Raw genomic sequence first — 18,177 nt, 5'->3', positions numbered from 1 at the left:
AAGCACACACCAGGAGCTGCAGAGGGACCTGGGCCACCTCTTTGGTGGTCAGCCTAACTTCTTCCACTGGCCTCTGTCCTCACTCTAATGGCTCCTTGATTTCTTATGCTGTGGATTTTCTGCCTACCTACCAGGACACTGGTCATGAAATTTAGAAGAGGATAAATCTCTTAGTTACCTCTAGGGATCAACGTCAACATAAATAAAGTTACTTCCCCTGCCACAGTCTTTGATCCTTTTGTTACCTCCTGTTTCAGGTTGCTGGTAGCACAATCCAAGGTCTATTGATTATGTTTGTTGCTTCTCATAATTGAGCATTCTTAAGTATCATCCTTCTCCTACCCCTCTCCTCTCTCCTTGTCCAGGTAGAGATCAGCAGAATAATAGGAAAATAAAGAGACTTGGAGAAATGAAACAATGCTTGGGGTTATATGTTTTTCAGAAAGGTGGGTTCCCTGGAAGGGGGAGGGGAAGAGAAAGGACATTAGAAGTATCCCACTGGATGTGGTGGTCAAAGGCAGAGCCCTTTGTCATGTGACATCTGAGTGAGCTCCCAGGCCACTGGTCCTTCTTGGGGCAGTGTTCACAATAGGTACCAAGGGCATCTGTGGGTGCTGAGGTCTTGGTTCAGTGCCAGGGTCTTCTGAGCAGACATTACTGCAATCACCAGCTTCCTCAGAGAGAAAAGAGAATCTGGTAAAACAAGCTAACACATAACCCTTACCATGTCATCCTAGGAGGTAACTATTCTCATTACTCCCATTTCACTGACTAGGACACTGAGGCATGGAGAAGTTCAGTAACTTGTCCCCCTCAGGCAGACTGGCTCCAGAGCCCTGTCTCTGGGTAGTGTCACAAGTACTCCTGGTCAAAACCTGCTTGTCCCAGCTGTTCCCAGCAGAAGTCCTGGTGCCCTCTTCCAAGGTGGAGTCTCGGCCCAGTTCATTTTTCAAGCTTACCTGACCAGGATTGTCCATAGCCTCAGTCTAAAAGCCTGGAAGAGTCTTATTAATATCAGTAACCATAGCAATTGTAACTGACATTTATGGGGTTCTTTGTCTGTGCCAAGCATTTTACTAAACTCTTAACAAATCCTCACCACAAATATATAAGGTAGGTATTGTTACCATCCTCATTTTCAGATAAGGAAAATAGGGTCATGAAAGATAAATTACATGGGTGTTGAATCTTCAACCTACAGTGCTGCTCATGGCTTTCTGCTGCAAAAGTGGTCATGTCTGTCATGGCTAGGGAGGTCTTGGACAGTAGGGTCTGCTGAATTCAGCCATACATTTTAGAGTCAGACAGGCCTGATGTTAATTTCTGACTGTATGAGTGCATGTGTAGAACCTCAATTTCCTTTTCTGTAACCTGGGGCTAAATCTATCTTCCTCAGGCTGTGTTACTTCGAGTATCAGAAGAGATAATACTGGATTTCCTATATTTCAGGCACACATGTACTGCCTTTATAATTTTTGCTATCATTTGAGATTTTCCTCAAGGTGACTTGAAGTTTTAAAAGTATTTTAAAAAGGAAACTTTATATTACTACCATAAGTGAGAAGCCGTAATAGAAGGTGACAAAAAATTCATTATTCTTAAAGTTTAAAAATCTGCTTTTTTATACCTTTAAAAAATCTGGCATTGCAACCAGCAGTATATATACCATACAAAATATGAAAGTATTGTTCACACATTGCCTAGGTCAGGGCCCAGCATGCAGTCAGTGGTCAGCAGATGGTAGCCATCCTTCTCTTGCCCCTCTCCTCTCTCCTTGTCCTTCCTGTTTTGGTGCCCATTCTTTTTCCTGTCCCTGCCACATGGACCCAGTCTGCATGGCTGTACCTCTGGCTTTGTTTTTCCTCTGAATGTTCTAGAACTGGCACCATGCCACTCTCCTCCAGAGCGTTTGGAAGGGACTCTGACGATGTCTAACTTTTGTAACCCTCTCTCTGTGGGGAGTTAGACCTTCTAGGCAGGACCTGCTGTGAGTAGAGTGGTCTTGTGCACCTTGATGAAGTGGCATGTGGACATTGAGTGGGACATTCCTACCATCAATTATGAGAGTTCTAAGTCTTCCACATGCCACTCAACGCTTAGTATTGCCAGTTTTTAAAATTTTAGGCATTCCTAAAAAGGTTTGCAGTGGAATACCATTTTTTTAGTTGAGATATAATTCACATATCATAACACTCATCCTTTTAAAGCATAGAGCTCAGTGGTTTTTAGTATACACATAAAGTATACAACCATCATCATCACCTAATTCTAGAACACTTTCAACCCCTAGAAAGAAACTCTGTATCCAGTAGCAGCCACACCCCCATTCCCCTCTACCCCAGACCTTTGCAACCACTAATCTACTTTGCATCTCTGAGGATTTGCCTATTCTAGACATTTCTTATAAATGAAACCCTGCATGCCTTTTGTGACTGACTCCTTTCACTGAGCATAATGTTTTCAAGATTCATCTAATTGTCTGGTGCGGTGGCTCACGCATGTAATCTCAGCACTTTGGGAGGCCAAGGCAGGCAGATCACGAGGTCAGGAGATTGAGACCATCCTGGCTAACACGGTGAAACCCTGTCTCTACTAAAAATACAAAAAAATTAGTCAGGCGTGGTGGCGGGCGCCTATAGTCCCAGCTACTTGGGAGGCTGAGGCAGGAGAATGGCATGAACCTGGGAGGCAAAGATTGCAGTGAGGCAAGATCGCACCACTGCACTCCAGCCTGGGCGACAGACTGAGACCTCCGTCTCAAAAGAAAAAAAAAGATTCGTCTAATTAATATGTTACAATGTATACTTCATTCTTTTTTAGGACTGCATAGTATAGTCAATTCTCATTACTTGCAGTGGTCATTTTCTATAAAGTCACAACAAACACTGAATTCGTGAATAGTGAATCACTGTTCGTAGGGGAAATACATACGTGTGTGTGTGTGTGTGTGTGTGTATTACATAGATTATAATCCTAAATCCTAAAAATAACTCATTCTGATAGATTCTATTTATTTTATGAAGAGAAGACAAGGTTCAGAAGCAAGTGACTTGCCTGAGGTTGTGCTGCTAATGGGTGCCAGAATTGGGATTCAAGCCCTATCTAACTGACACTAGAGCCAGAGCTTCTTGCAGTACCCTTTGCTGCCTCCTTCTCTGCCTCTGTCCTCTGGTTGTCTCTGCATGATAGCTCAAGCAAGAGGGCTGAGTGTGTCATCTTGTTTGATTTTAGCTGGGAATGTACATGTTGGGCAATTGAAATTTTCCACTGCTCTTTACATGTCTACAAATGACTGAGAAAGTGCCATGAATATTGATTTCGAGATTACAAATATATTTTCCCCAGAAGGTGAATTTGCAAAATTTGTGTATATGGAATCCATCATTGCAGCTTTTTTTTTTTTTTTTTTTTTTTTTTTTTTTTTATTGTACTTTAAGTTCTGGGGTACATGAGCAGAACGTGCAGTTTTGTTACATAGTTATAGATGTGCCATAGTGGTTTGCTGCACCCATCAACCTGTCACCTACGGTTAGGTATTTCTCCTAATGTTATCTCTCCCCCTGCCCCCCACCCCCCCAATAGTCCCCGGTGTGTGATGTTCCCCTCCCTGTGTCCATGTGTCCTCATTGTTCAACTCTCACTTATGAGTGAGAACATGTGGTGTTTGGTTTTCTGTTCTTGTGTTAGTTTGCTGAGAATAATGGTTTCCAGCTTTATCCATGTCCCTGCGAAGGACATGAACTCATCATTTTTTATGGCTGCATAGTATTCCATGGTGTATATGTGCCACATTTTCTTTATCCAATCTATCATTGATAGACATTTGGGTTAGTTCCAAGTCTTTGCTATTGTGAACAGTGCTGCAATAAACATACATTTGCATGTGTCTTTATAGTAGAATGATTTATAATCCTTTGGGTATATACCCAGTAATGGGATTACTGGGTCAAATGGTATTTCTGGTTCTAGATCCTTGAGGAATCGCCACACTATCTTCCACAGTGGTTGAACTAATTTACACTCCCACCAAGACTGTAAAATTGTTTCTATTTCTCCACATCCTCTCAAGCATCTGTTGTTTCCTGACTTTTAATGATCACCATTCTCACTGGCATGAGATGGTATCTCATTGTGATTTTGATTTGTTTTTCTCTAATGACCAGTGATAATGAGCTTTTTTTCATATGTTGGTTGGCCACATAAATGTCTGTTACTATCCTTTGCCCACTTTTTCATAGGGTTTTTTTTTTTTTTTTTTTCTTGTACATTTGTTTAAGTTCCTTGTAAATTCTGGGTATTAGCCCTTTGTCAGATGAGTAGATTGCAGAAATTTTCTCCCATTCTGTAGGTTGCCTGTTCACTCTGATGATAGTTTCTTTTGCTGTGCAGAAGCTCTTTAGTTTAACTAGATCCCATTTGTCAATTTTGGCTTTTGTTGCCATTGCTTTTGGTGTTTTAGACATGAAGTCTTTGCCCATGCCTATGTCCTGAATGGTATTGCCTAGGTTTTCTTCTAGGGTTTTAATGGTTTTAGGTCTTATGTTTAAGTCCTTAATCCATCTTGAGTTAATTTTTGTATAAGGTGTAAGGAAGGGGTCTAGTTTCAGTTTTCTGCAAATGACTAGCCAATATTCCCAACACCATTTATTAAATAGGGAATTCTTTCCCCATTGCTTGTTTTTGTTAGGTTTGTCAAAGATCAGATGGTTGAAGATGTGTGGCATTATTTCTTAGGTCTCTGTTCTGTTCAGTTTGTCTATATATCTGTTTTGGTACCAGTGCCATGCTGTTTTGGTTATTGTAGCCTTGTAGTGTAGTTTGAAGTCAGGTAGTGTGATGCCTCCAGCTTTATTCCTTTTTCTTAGGATTGTCTTGGTGATACAGGCTCTTTTTTGGTTCCATAGAAAATTTAAAGAAGTTTTTTTTTTTCCAATTCTGTGAAGAAAGTCAATTGTAGCTTGGTGGGGATAGCATTGAATCTATAAGTTACTTTGGGCAGTATGGCCATTTTTATGATGTTGATTCTTCCTATCCAGGAGCATAAAATGTTTTTCCATTTGTTTGTGTCCTCTCTTATTTCCTTGAACAGTGGTTTGTAGTTCTCCTTGAAGAGGTCCTTCACATCTGTTGTGAGTTGTATTCCCAGGTATTTTATTCTCTTTGTAGCAATTGTGAATGGGAGTTCACTTATGATTTGGCTCTCTGTTTGTCTATTATTGGTGTATCGGAATGCTTGTGATTTTTGCACATTGATTTTGTATCCTGAGACTTTGCGGAAGTTGCTTGTCAGCTGAAGGAGATTTTGGTCTGAGATGATGGGATTTTCTAAATATACAATCATGTCATCTGCAAACAAAGACAATTTGACTTCCTCTCTTCCTATTCGAATACGCTTTATTTCTTTTTCTTGCCTGCTTGCCCTGACCATAGATTCCAATACTATGTTGAATAGAGTCGTGGGAGAGGGTATCCTTGTCTTGTGCTTGTTTTCAAAGGGAATGCTTCCAGCTTTTGCCCATACAGTATGATACTGGCTGTGGGTTTGTAATAAATAGCTTTTATTATTTTGAGATACATTCCATCAATACCTAGTTTATTGAGAGTTTTTAGCATGAAGGGGTGTTGAATTTTATCAAAGGCCTTTTATGCATCTATTGAGATAATCATGTGATTTTTGTCATTGGTTCTGTTTATGTGATGGATTACATTTGTTGATTTCCATATGTTGTACCAGCCTTGCATACCAGGGATGAAGCTGACTTGATTGTGGTCGATAAGCTTTTTGATGTGCTGCTGGATTTGGCTTGCCAGTATTTTATTGAGTATTTTCATATTGCTCTTCATCAGGGATATTGACCTGAATTTTTCTTTTTTTGTTGTGTCTCTGCCAGTTTTTTTTTTTTTTTAAATCAGGATGATGCTGGTGTCATAAAATGAGTTAGGGAGGAGTCCCTCGTTTTCTACTGTTTGTAATAGTTTCGAAAGGAATGGTATCAGCTCCTCTTTGTACCTCTGGTAGAATTCGACTGTGAATCTGTCTGGTCCTGGGTTTTTTTTTGGTTGTTAAGCTGTTAATTACCACCTCAATTTCAGAACTTGCTATTGTTCTATTCAGGGATTCGACTTCATCCTGGTTTGGTCTTGGGAGGGTGTATGTGTCCAGGAATTTATGCATTTCTTTTAGATTTTCTAGTTTATTTGCACAAAGGTCTTTATAGTATTCTCTGATGGTAGTTTGTATTAGTGTGGGATCAGTGGTGATATCCCCTTTATTATTTTTTACTGTGTCTATTTGATTCTTCTCTCTTTTCTTCTTTATTAGTCTGGCTGGCGGTCTATCTATTTTGTTAATCTTTTCAAAAAACCAGCTCCTGGATTAATTGATTTTTTGAAAGGTTTCATGTGTCTCTATCTCCTTCAGTTCTGCTCTGATTTTAGTTATTTCCTGTCTTCTGCTAGCTTTTGAATTTGTTTGCTCTTGCTTCTCTAGTTCTTTTAATTGTGATGTTAGTGCCAATTTTTTTTTATCTTTCCTGCTTTCTCCTGTGGGCATTTAGTGCTATAAATTTCCTTCTAAACAGTGCTTTGCTGTGTCCCAGTGATTCTGGTATGTTATGTCTTTGTTCTCATTGGTTCAAAGAACTTATTTATTTCTGCTTTAATTTTGTTATTTACCCAGTAGTCATTCAGGAGCAGGTTGTTCAGTTTCCATGTAGTTGTGTGGTTTTAAGTGAGTTTCCTAATCCTGAGTTCTAATTTGATTGCAGTGTGGTCTGAGAGACTGTTTGTTATGCTTTCCGTTCCTTTGCATTTGCTGAGGAGTGATTTCCTTTCAATTATGTGGTCAATTTTAGAATAAGTGCAATGTGGTTCTGAGAAGAAAGTACATTCTGTTGATTTGGGGTGGAGAATTCTGTAGATGTCTATTAGGTCTGCTTTGTCCAGAGCTGCGTTCAAGTCCTGAATATCCTTGTTAATTTTCTGTCTCGTTGATCTGTCTGATATTGACAGTGGGGTGTTAAAGTCTCCCACTATTATTGTGTGGGAGTCTAAGTGTCTTTGTAGGTCTCTAAGAACTTTCTTTTTGAATCTGGGTGCTCCTGTATTGGGTGCATATATTTTAGGACAGTTAGCTCTTCTTGTTGCACTGATACCTTTACAATTATATAATGTCCTTTTTGTCTTTTGGATCTTTGTTTGTTTAAAGTCTGCTTTATTGGAGACTAGGATTGTAATCCTGGCTTTTTTTTTTTGCTTTCCATTTCATAAATATTCCTCTATCACTTTCTTTTGAGCCTATGTGTGTCATAAATATTCCTCCATCACTTTCTTTTGAGCCTATGTGTGTCTTTTCACATGAGATGGGTCTCCTGAATACAGCACACTGATGGGTCTTGACTCTTTATCCAATTTGCCAATCTGTGTCTTTTAATTGGGGCATTTAGCCTGTATATATTTAAGGTCAGTATTGTTATATGTGAATTTGATCCTGTCATTATGATGCTAGCTGGTTATTTTGCCCATTAGTTGATGCAGTTTCTTCATTGGGTTGATGGTCTTTACAATTTGGTATGTTTATGCAGAGGCTGGTCCTGGTTTTTCCTTTCCATATTTAGTGCTTCCTTCAGGAGCTCTTGTAAGTTAGGCCTGGTGGTGGTAAAATCTCTCAGCATTTGCTTGTCTGGAAAGGCTTTTATTTTACCTTTGCTTATGAAGCTTAGTTGGCTGGATATGAAATTCTGCATTGAAAATTCTTTTCTTTAAAAATGTTGAATATTAGCCCCCAGTCTCTTCTGGTTCGTAGGGTTTCTGCAGAGAGATCCACTATCAGTCTGATGAGCTTCCCTTTTTGGGTAGCCAGACCTTTCTCTCTGGCTGCCCTTAACATTTTTTCCTTCATTTCAACCTTGGTGAATCTGACGATCATGTGCCTTGGGGTTGCTGTTCTCAGGGAGTATCTCTGTGATGTTCTCTGTATTTCCTAGATTTGGATGTTGGCTTGTCTTGCTAGGTTGGGAAAATTCTCCTGGATAATATCCTGAAGAATGTTTTCCAACTTGGTTCCATTCTCCCCATCACTTTCAGGTACACCAATCAAATGTAGATTTGGTCTTTTCATATAGTCCCATATTTCTTGGAAATTTTGTTCATTCCTTTTCATTCTTTTTTTCTCAAATCTTGTCTTGATGCTTTATTTAATTAAGTTGATCTTCAATCTCTGATATTCTTTCTTCTGCTTGATTGATTCAGCTGTTGATATTTGTGTATACTTCACGAAGTTCTTGTGCTGTGTTTTTCAGCTCCATCAGGTCATTTATGCTCTTCTCTAAACTGATTTTTCTAGTAAGCAATTCCTCTAACCTTTTTTCAAGGTTCTTAGCTTCCTTGCATTGGGTTAGAATGGAGGAGTTTGTTATTACCCATCTTCTGAAGCCTACTTCTGTCAATTAGTGAAACTCATTCTCTGTCCAGTTTTGTTTCCTTGGTGATGAGAAGTTGTGATCCTTTGGAGGAGAAGAGGCATTCTGGTTTTTGGAATTTTCCAAAAACCACTTTTTGTGCTGTTTTTTTCTCATCTTCGTGCATTTATCTGCCTTTGGTCTTTGATGCTGGTGACCTTCAGATGGGGTTTTTGTGTGGACATCCTTTTTGTTGATGTTGATGCTACTCCTTCCTGTTTGTTAGTTTTCCTTCTAACAGCCAGGCCCTCTGCTGCAGGTCTGCTGGAGTTTGCTGGAGGTCCATTCCAGACCCTGTTTGCCTGGGTATCACCAGCAGAGCTGCAGAATAGCAAAGATTGCTGCCTGTTCCTTCCTTTAGAAGCTTCATTCCAGATGGGCACCCATCAGATAACAGCCATAGCTCTCCTGTATGAGATGTCTATTGACCCCTGCTGGGAGGCGTTTCCCAATGATGAGGCATGGGGATCAGGGACACACTTGAGGAAGCAGTCTGTCCCTTAGCAGAGCGCGAGTGCTCTGCTAGGAGATCCTCTGCTCTCTTCAGAGCTGGCAGGCAGAAATGTCTAAGTCTGCTGAAGCTCTGCCCACAGCCACCCCTTCCCCCAGGTGCTCTGTCTCAGGGAGATGGGAGTTTTTTCTATAGGCCCCTGCGTGGGGCTACTGCCTTTCTTTCAGAGATGTCCTGCCCAGAGAGGAGAAATCTAGAGAGGCAGTTTGGCTATAGCAGCTTTGTCGAGCTATGGTGGGCTCCACCCAGTCTGAACTTCCCTGAGGCTTTGTTTACACTGTGAGGGGAAAACTGCCTCACTAATGGAAAATGTCCCTCCCCACACCAAGCTCCAGTGTACCAGGTCGACTCCAGGCTATTGTGGTGGCGGCGAAAATTTCAAGCTAGTGGATCTTAGCTTGCTGGGCTCCGTGGGGCTTGGATCCACTGAGCTAGACCGCTTGGCTCCCTGGCTTCAGCCTCCTTTTCCAGGGGATTGAATGGTTCTGTCTCACTGGCATTTCAGGCACCACTGGGGTATGAAAAAAAACTCCAGCTAGCTTGGTGTCTGCCCAAATAGCCACCCAGTTTTGCGCTTGAAATCCAGGGCCCTAGTGGTGTAGGCACCCAAGGGAATCTCCTGGTCTGTGGGTTGTGAAGACCATGGGAAAAATGGGCTGTAATGCCCCATTCCTTACAGCATAGTCCCTCATGGCTTCCCTTGGCTAGGGGAGGGAGTTCCCTGACCCTTTGTGCTTCCTGGGTGAGGTGATGCCCCACCTTGCTTTGGCTCACCCTACATGGGCTGTACCCACTGTCTAACCAGTCCCAATGAGATGAGCCAGGTACCTCAGTTGGAAATGCAGAAATCACCCTCCTTCTCGGTAGATCTCTCTGGGAGCTGCAGACCAGAGGTGTTCCTATTTGGCTATCTTGCCAGCCACCCCAAATTCAAGAACAATTTTAAGAAACAGTCTACCTAGGCCGGGCGCAGTGGCTCACACCTGTAATCCCAGGGCTTTGGTAGGCCGAGGTGGGTGGATCACGAGGTCAGGAGTTCAAGACCAGCCTTGCCAAGATGGTGAAACCCCATCTCTACTAAAACTACAAATTAGCCTGGCTTGGTGGCAGGCACCTGTAATCCCAGCTATTCGGGAGGCTGAGGGAGGAGAATTGCTTTAACCTGGGTAGCAGAGGTGGCAGTGAGCTGAGATTGTGCCACTGCACTACATCCTGGGCAACAGAGTGAGACTCTGTCTTTAAAAAAAAAAAAGAAAAAAAGAAAAAAAGAAAAGAAAAGAAAAAAGTCTACCCAAATGACAATAAGCCAGAAAAGTAATTATGGTAATATGACAAAACAGAGTCCTATAACATCCCCAACAATCACCCTAGCTCCCCAGAAATGGCTCCAAACCAAGAAGAAATCTGAATTGCCAGAGAAAAATTTCAGAAGGTTGATTATTAAGCTACTCAAGGAGATATCAGAGAAAGGTAGAAACCAACTTAAAGAAATTTTAAAAAATACAGGATGTGGACTTGAAATTTTCCAGAGAAATAGATATCATACATAAAACACAATCACAGCTTCTGGAAATGAAAGACACACTTAGAGAAATACAAAATGCAGTGGAAAGTTTCAGCAGAGACTAGAACAAGAAGAAGAAAGAACTTCAGAGCTTGAAGACAAGGCTTTCAAATTAACCCAATCAGACAAAGAGAAAAAATAAAAATAAAAAAAAATTGAACAAAGCTTCCAATAAATTTGGGATTATGTTAAGTGGCCAAACATAAGAATAATTGGTGTTCCTGAGGAAGAACAGAAATCTAAAAGTTTGAAAAACATACTTGAGGGAATAATTGAGGAGAATTTCCCTGGCCTTGCTGGAGAGCTAGATGTTAAAATACAAGAAGCTCAAAGAACTGTTGGGAAATTTATTGCAAGAAGATCATCACCTAGGCACATAGTCATCAGGATATGTAAAGTCAAGACAAGGGAAAGAATCTTAAGACCTGTGAAACAAAAGCATCAGACAACCTATAAAAGAAAACCTATCAGATTAACAGCTGATTTCTCAGCAGAAACCTTTTAAACCAGAAGGGATTGGAGTCCTATTTTTAGCCTCCTTAAACAAAATAATTGTCAGCCTAGGATTTTATATTCAGCAAAACTAAGTTTCATAAATGAAGGAGAGATAAAAGCTTTTTTCAGATGAACAAATGCGGAGAGAGTTCTCCACTAGAGAACTAGCACTACAAGAAATGCTAAAAGAAGTTCCAAATCTCAAACAAAACCTCAAAATACACCAAAATAGAAACTTCTTAAAGCACAAATCTCACAGAGCCTATAAAACAATAACACAATGAAAAAAAAATGGTATTTAGGCAACAACTAGCATGATGAATAGAACAATACCTCACATCTCAATATTGACATTGCAAATGGCTTAAATGCTTCATTTAAAAGATACAGAATGGCAGAATGGATAAAAATTCACCAACCAAGTATCTGCTTTCTTCAATAGTCTCACCTAATGCATATGAACTCACATAAACTTAGGATAAAGGGGTGGAAAAAGATGTTCCATGCAAACGGATACCAAAAGTGAGCAGGATTCGCTATTCTTACGTCAGACAAAACAGACTTTAAAGCAACAACAGTAAATAAAGACAAAGAGGAACAATATATAATGACGAAAGGATTAGTCCAACAGGAAAATGTTACAATCCTAGATATATATGAACCTGACACTGGAGCTACTAAATTCATAAAACAATGACTACTAAACCTAAGAAATGAGATGGATGGTAACACAATAATAGTGAGGGATTTCAATACCCCATTGACAGCACTAGACAGATCATCAAGACAGAAAGTTAACAAAGAAACAATGGATTTAAACTATTTCCTGGAAAAAATGGACTTAACAGATGTTTACAGAACACCTGTAACTTCAGAATATACATTCTTTTCATCAGCACATAGAACATTCTCCAAGATAGACCATATGATAGGCCACAAAACAAGTCTCAAAAAATTTAAGAAAATTGAAATCATATCAAGTATTCTGTCAGACCACAGTGGAATAAAACTAGAAATTAACTCCAAAAGGAACTTTTAAAACTGTACAAATACATGGAAATTAAATAATTTGCTCTTGAATGATATTTGGGTCAACAGTGAAATCAACATGGAAATTAAAACATTCTTTGAACCGAATGATAATAGTGTCACAACTTATCAAAGCCTAGGGGATACAGCAAAAGTGGTTCTAAGAGGAAAGTTTATAGCATTAAATGCCTACATCAAAAAGTCTGACACAGCACAAATAGACAATCTAAAGTCACACCTCAAGGAACTAGAGAAACAAGAACAAATCAAACCCAAACTCAGCAGAAGAAAAGAAATAACAAAGATTAGAGCAGAACTAAATAAAATTGAAACAAAAAATACAATACAAAAGATAAATCAAACAAAAAACAGGTTATTAGGAAAGAAAAACAAAATTGATAGACCATTAGTGAGATTAACCAAGAAAAGAAGAGAGACAATCCAAATAAGCTCAACTAGAAATGAAACAGGAGATATTACAGCTGATACCACAGAAATACAAAAGATTATTCAAGGCTACTATGAATAACTATACACATAAACTAAAAAATCTAGAAGAGATGGATAAATTCCTGGAAATATACAATCCTTCTTTATTAAATCAGGAAGAAATAGAAACCCTGGATAGACCAATAACAAGTAGCAAGATTGAAACAGTAATAAAGAAATTGCCAACACAAAAGAGTCCAGGACCAGATGGATTCACAGCTGAATTTTATCAGACATTCAAAGAAGAATTTGTGCCAATCCTGCTGAAACTATTCCAAAAGATAAAGAAAGAAGGAATCCTCCTTAAGTCATCTCAAATCATTCCATAAAGCCAGTATGCCCTATTGCCAAAATCAGGGAAGGATGTAACTAAAAAAGAAAACTATAGACCAATACCTCTGATGAACATAGATGCAAAAATTCTCAACAAAATACTAGCTAACCAAATCCAACAGCATATCAAAAAGATAATACATCATGATCAAGTGGGTTTTATACCAGGGATTCAGCGATGGTTTAACATATACGAGTCAATAAATGTGAAATACCACATAAGCAGAGCGAAAACCAAAAATCATATGATCATCTCAATAGAAGAGGAAAAAGCATTTGATAAAATCCAACATCCCTTTATGATAAAAAAGCCCTCAGCAAAATTGGTGTAGATGGGACATATATCAAGATAATAAAAGCCATCTATGACAAATCCACAGCCAACATTACACTGAATGAGGAAATGTTGAAGACATTCCTCTGAGAAATGGAACAATTCAAGGATGCCCACTTTTGCCACTTCAATGTAATACAGTACTAGAAGTCCTAACCAGAGTAATCAGACAAGAGAAAGAAAGAAAGGGCATCCAAATTGGTAAAAAGGAAGTCAAACTGTTACTGTTCACTGATGATATGATTGTTTACCTACAAGACCCCAAAAACTCATCCAAAAAGCTCCTATATCTGATAAGTGAATTCAGTAAAGTTTCAGGGCACTAAATCAATGTACACAAATCAGTAGCACTGCTATACACCAACAATGACCAACCTGAGAATCAAATCAGGAACTCATTCCCTTTTACAACAGTTCCCAAAAAACAAACAAACAAACAAACAAGCAAAACTAAACCAAAGCAAAACAAAACAAAAAAAACAAAGAAACACCACCAGCACCAATAAAACACTTAAGAATATACCTAACCAAGGAAGTGAAAGATCTCTACAAGGAAAACTACAAAACACTGCTGAAAGAAATCATAAATGATACAAACAAATGGAAACACATCCCATGCTTACAGATAGGTAGAATCAATATCATGAAGATAACCATACTGTCAAAAGCAATCTATAGATTCAATGCAATTCTGAACAAAATACCAACATCATTCTTCACAGAACTAGAAAAAACAGCTCTAAAATTCATATGGAACCAAAAAGGAGCCCACATAGCCAAAGCAAGACCAAGCAAAACACAAAAACAAAACAAAACAAAAACCAAATCCAGACACATCGCATTACCCAACTTCAAACTGTACTACAAGGCTATAGTTAGCAAAACAGCCTGATACTGGTATAAAAATAGGCATATAGATAAATGGGATAGAATAGAGAACCCAGAAATAAAGCCAAACTTGGTCAACGCAGTGGCTCATGCCTGTAATCCCAGCACTGTGAAAGGGCAAAGCAGGTGGATCACTTGAGGCCAGGAGTTGGAGACCAGCCTGGCCAACATGGTGAGACCCTATCTCTACTAAAAATACAAAAAAATCAGCCAGGCGTAGTGGCACATGCCTGTAATCCCAGCTACTTGGGAGGCTGAGGCAGGAGAATAACTTGAACCCGAGAGGCAGAGGTTGCAGTGAGTGGAGATTGTGCTACTGCACTCCAAACTGGGTGACAGAGTGTGACTCGGTCTCAAAATAAATAAATAAATAAATAAATAAATAAATAAATAAATAAAAAGAAATAAAGCCAAATACAGCCAACTGATCTTCAACAAAGCAAACAAAAACATAAAGTGGGGAAAGGACACCCAATCAACAAATGGTGCTGGGATAATTGGCCAGCCACGTGTAGAAGAATGAAACTGGATCCCCATCTCTCACCTTGTGTAAAAATCAACTCAAGATGGATCAAAGGCATACATCTAAGACCTGAAACCATAAAAATTCTAGAAGATAACATTGGAAAAACTCTTTTAGACATTGACTGAGGCAAAGATTTCAAGACCAAGAAAGTGAAAGCAAATGCAACAAAAACAAAAATAAATAGATGGAACCTAATTAAACTAAAAAGCTTCTGCACAGAAAGAGAAATAAGCATAAGAGTAAACAGATAACCCACAGAGTGGGTGAAATTATTTGCAAACTGTGCATCTGACAAAGGACTAATATCCAAGCACTTAAACAAATCATCAAGAAAAAAAACAAATAATCTCTTTAAAAAGTGGGGAAAGGACATGAATAGACAATTCTCAAGAGAAAATACACAAATGGTAAACAGACATATTAAAAAAGACTCAACATCACTGATCATCAGGTAAATGCAAATGAAAATCACAATGTGATTCCACCTCACTCCTGCAAGAATGATCATAATAAAAAAATAAAAAAAGAATAGATGTTGGCATGGATGTGGTGAAAAGGGAACACTTTTACACTGTTGATGGGAATGTAAACTAGTACAATCACTATGGAAAACAGTGTGAAGATTCCTTAAAGAACTAAAAGTAGAACTATCATTTGATCCAGCAATCCCACTACTGAGTATTTGCCCAGAGGAAAAGAAGTCATTACATGAAAAGGACACTTGCACATGCGTGTTTATAGCAGCACAACTCGCAACTGCAAAAATATGGAACCAGCCTAAATGCCCATCAACCAGTGAGTGGATAAAGAAAATGTGGTATGGAATACTACTCAGCCATAAAATGAAACAAAATAATGGCATTTGCAACAACCTGGATGGAGTTGGAGAGCATTATTCTAAGTGAAGTAACTCAGAAATGGAAAACCAAACATTGTGTGTTCTCACTTATAAGTGGGAGTTAAGCTATGAGGACACAAAGGCATAAAAATGATATAATGGACTCTGGGGACTCAAGGGGAAAGGTGGGGGGGGGGTGGGTGAAGGATAAAAGACTACACATTGGGTGCAGTGTTCATTGCTTGGGTGAAGGCTGCAGAACTTACTCATGTAATCCAAAACCACCTATTCTCCAAAAACTATTGAAATTAAATTAAATTAAAAAAAGAGCGTTCACGTTTACCTCATACAGGGTAGTTATAACAGCTGCTTTAAAGTCTTTACCTGAGGGTCCCAACATCTGGGTTGTCTCCGGGTTGGCATCTACCGAATGTCTTTCTCTTCAAGATTTGTTCACACTTTTCTTGCTCTTTTTGTTTTGAGTAATGCTGGTTCAGCTTTCAAAGCCTTAACTATGCCATTTGGTCTGCCTCTTGCATGAGTCACTCAGGGACTTGGGTGGTGATTTACATCATAGTTTAGTTCTTAAAGACAAAAAGCCTTTACTATACATCTTTAAGAGAGTTTCACCTACATGCTTCTTGAGGATGAACCTGGGTCTATGCTGGTCCATACATAGAACTAGCGGATCCCCTTCTCTAGTTCTGTTTTTGTCTGGCTTCTAGACATCTCTTTTCCCAGTTCCTCTGACTGGAAAGATGAGATTCTCTTAGAGTTTTAGTCTTCTAGTCCTGTTGTGTAGTTTTGCATGACTGGGCTTTGAGGTAATATGGAGACGAAAAAAGAGAAAGAAAATAGTAAAGAGGATTTCAGCCATACTTTGCACAACAGGTACCCGGTTTTCTGATTTCGCTGTTCAGAGAGACAGATTTCCTCTATGGATTTTTGTGCCAGTGCCAAGGCCACCATTGTCACTGTAGCAGGTCTCTGCAGGGTTGGAAGAGAAAGAGTTCAACAGATGGAGATTCCCCTCACATTCTGCACCTCTCACAGGTTCTTTTTCTTTGTGTTCTGATCAGAAAAATGAGTTTTTCTCAGAGTTTTTGCTGTTTGCACCTGTACCACAGTTCCTGGATTTAGCTTACGTTTAGGTAAAAACCAGGAGATAAAGAAGGAAAAAACCATCAAACTAGGAAACTCACCACCATACTGGTCATTCTTTAAGTTTTGACTTCTTTCCCCAATGTGCCTGTTCTTGTTTACTTGTCAGAGTCCTCACGTAGTAGCATTTGTTTTATCTCCAATTTTTAGAGTGACAGACTATAGTGAATTTATTCCACAATGGCCATCAGTGAGTGTTTGACTAACAGATGCATTCAGTCCTAAGAAGGTTTTAACATCACCAGTGTTGAATAATAACAAAACAGAAGCCACTGTCACAAATCACAAAAACATTCACAGAAAGTAAGACCATGATAGGTTGAAATGATTTGAAAGTCATAAAGGAGTGTAAATTGTATGACATGTATATATACTTCAAATATGTATAGAAGGCTTCTTTTTTTTTTTTTTTTTAGACAGAGTCTTGATCTGTTGCCCAGGCTGTAGTGCAGTGGCACGATCTTGGCTCACTGCAAGCTCTGCCTCCCAGGTTCACACCATTCTCCTGCCTCAGCCTCCTGAGTAGCTGGGACTACAGGTGCCCACCACCTTGCCCGGCTAATTTTTTGTATTTTTAGTAGAGACAGGGTTTCACCATGTTAGCCAGGACAGTCTCGATCTCCTGACCTCGTGATTTGCCCACCTCAGCCTCCCAAAGTGCTGGGATTACAGGTGTGAGCCACTGCGCCCGGCCTTAAAAGGCTTCTAAAACTGCAAATATTTTGGCCGAGTAATTCTATTTCTAGGAGTTTAAATGTCACAAGTACACACAGGTATATTACTTATAAGCATGCATTTATAAGGATGTAAAACAATTTGAAACAGTGTAAATGTGAAATAGGGAAATGCTTAAACAAATTATGGGATAACTATAAAATGGAAGGTTATGTAGTAACTAAGAATTTTGATGTAGCCATGTAGGAATTCATATGGGAAATGTTCTGTTAAAAACACAGGCTTAAAAACAGTATTAAAAATGATATTGTTTAAAAAAGCATAAATATGTGCTTTATATATATGCATGGGTCTCTATAGATATATAAAATATGTGAAAAATGTAACTGAAAATCTCTGTGAATGGGCTTTAAGAGCTAAGACTTTTTTCTGTCCTATTCTTGTATTTTCCAATTTTCTGTGCTCATTATAAATGAAGTGTTGTAGCAGAGTGTGTTCCTACTTACCGTATATCTACATACTTCTCTACAGTTTTCAGCCTCCCTTGTATGTTTGGGGTCATGTGATTGATTCCGGCCAGTGCAATATTGTTGAAAACAATTTAAGCGGCTCCTTAAACATATACATGTGGACGTCCTGCATTTGCTTTTCTTTATGCAGCGTCCTTAAGGGTCCAAAGTGCCTAAATATTTAACTACATGGTAGAGGAAAGGCACACACCCTGTATCAGACCGTGCCATGTGCGAGAAACAAGCCTTTGTTTTTCAAAGTTGTCATGTTAACTAGTATTAACTGTCCTGACTGACATGAGAATGTCACGAGGAATGCGATAATGCGATGAGGAATTACTACATACGTACAATACAATAATGCAA

Source organism: Chlorocebus sabaeus, chromosome 24 (assembly GCF_047675955.1).
Source record: "Chlorocebus sabaeus isolate Y175 chromosome 24, mChlSab1.0.hap1, whole genome shotgun sequence".
Classification (NCBI taxonomy): Eukaryota; Metazoa; Chordata; class Mammalia; order Primates; family Cercopithecidae; genus Chlorocebus; species Chlorocebus sabaeus.
The sequence above is the reverse complement of the archived record's forward strand: the minus strand, read 5'-3'. Positions refer to the sequence as shown.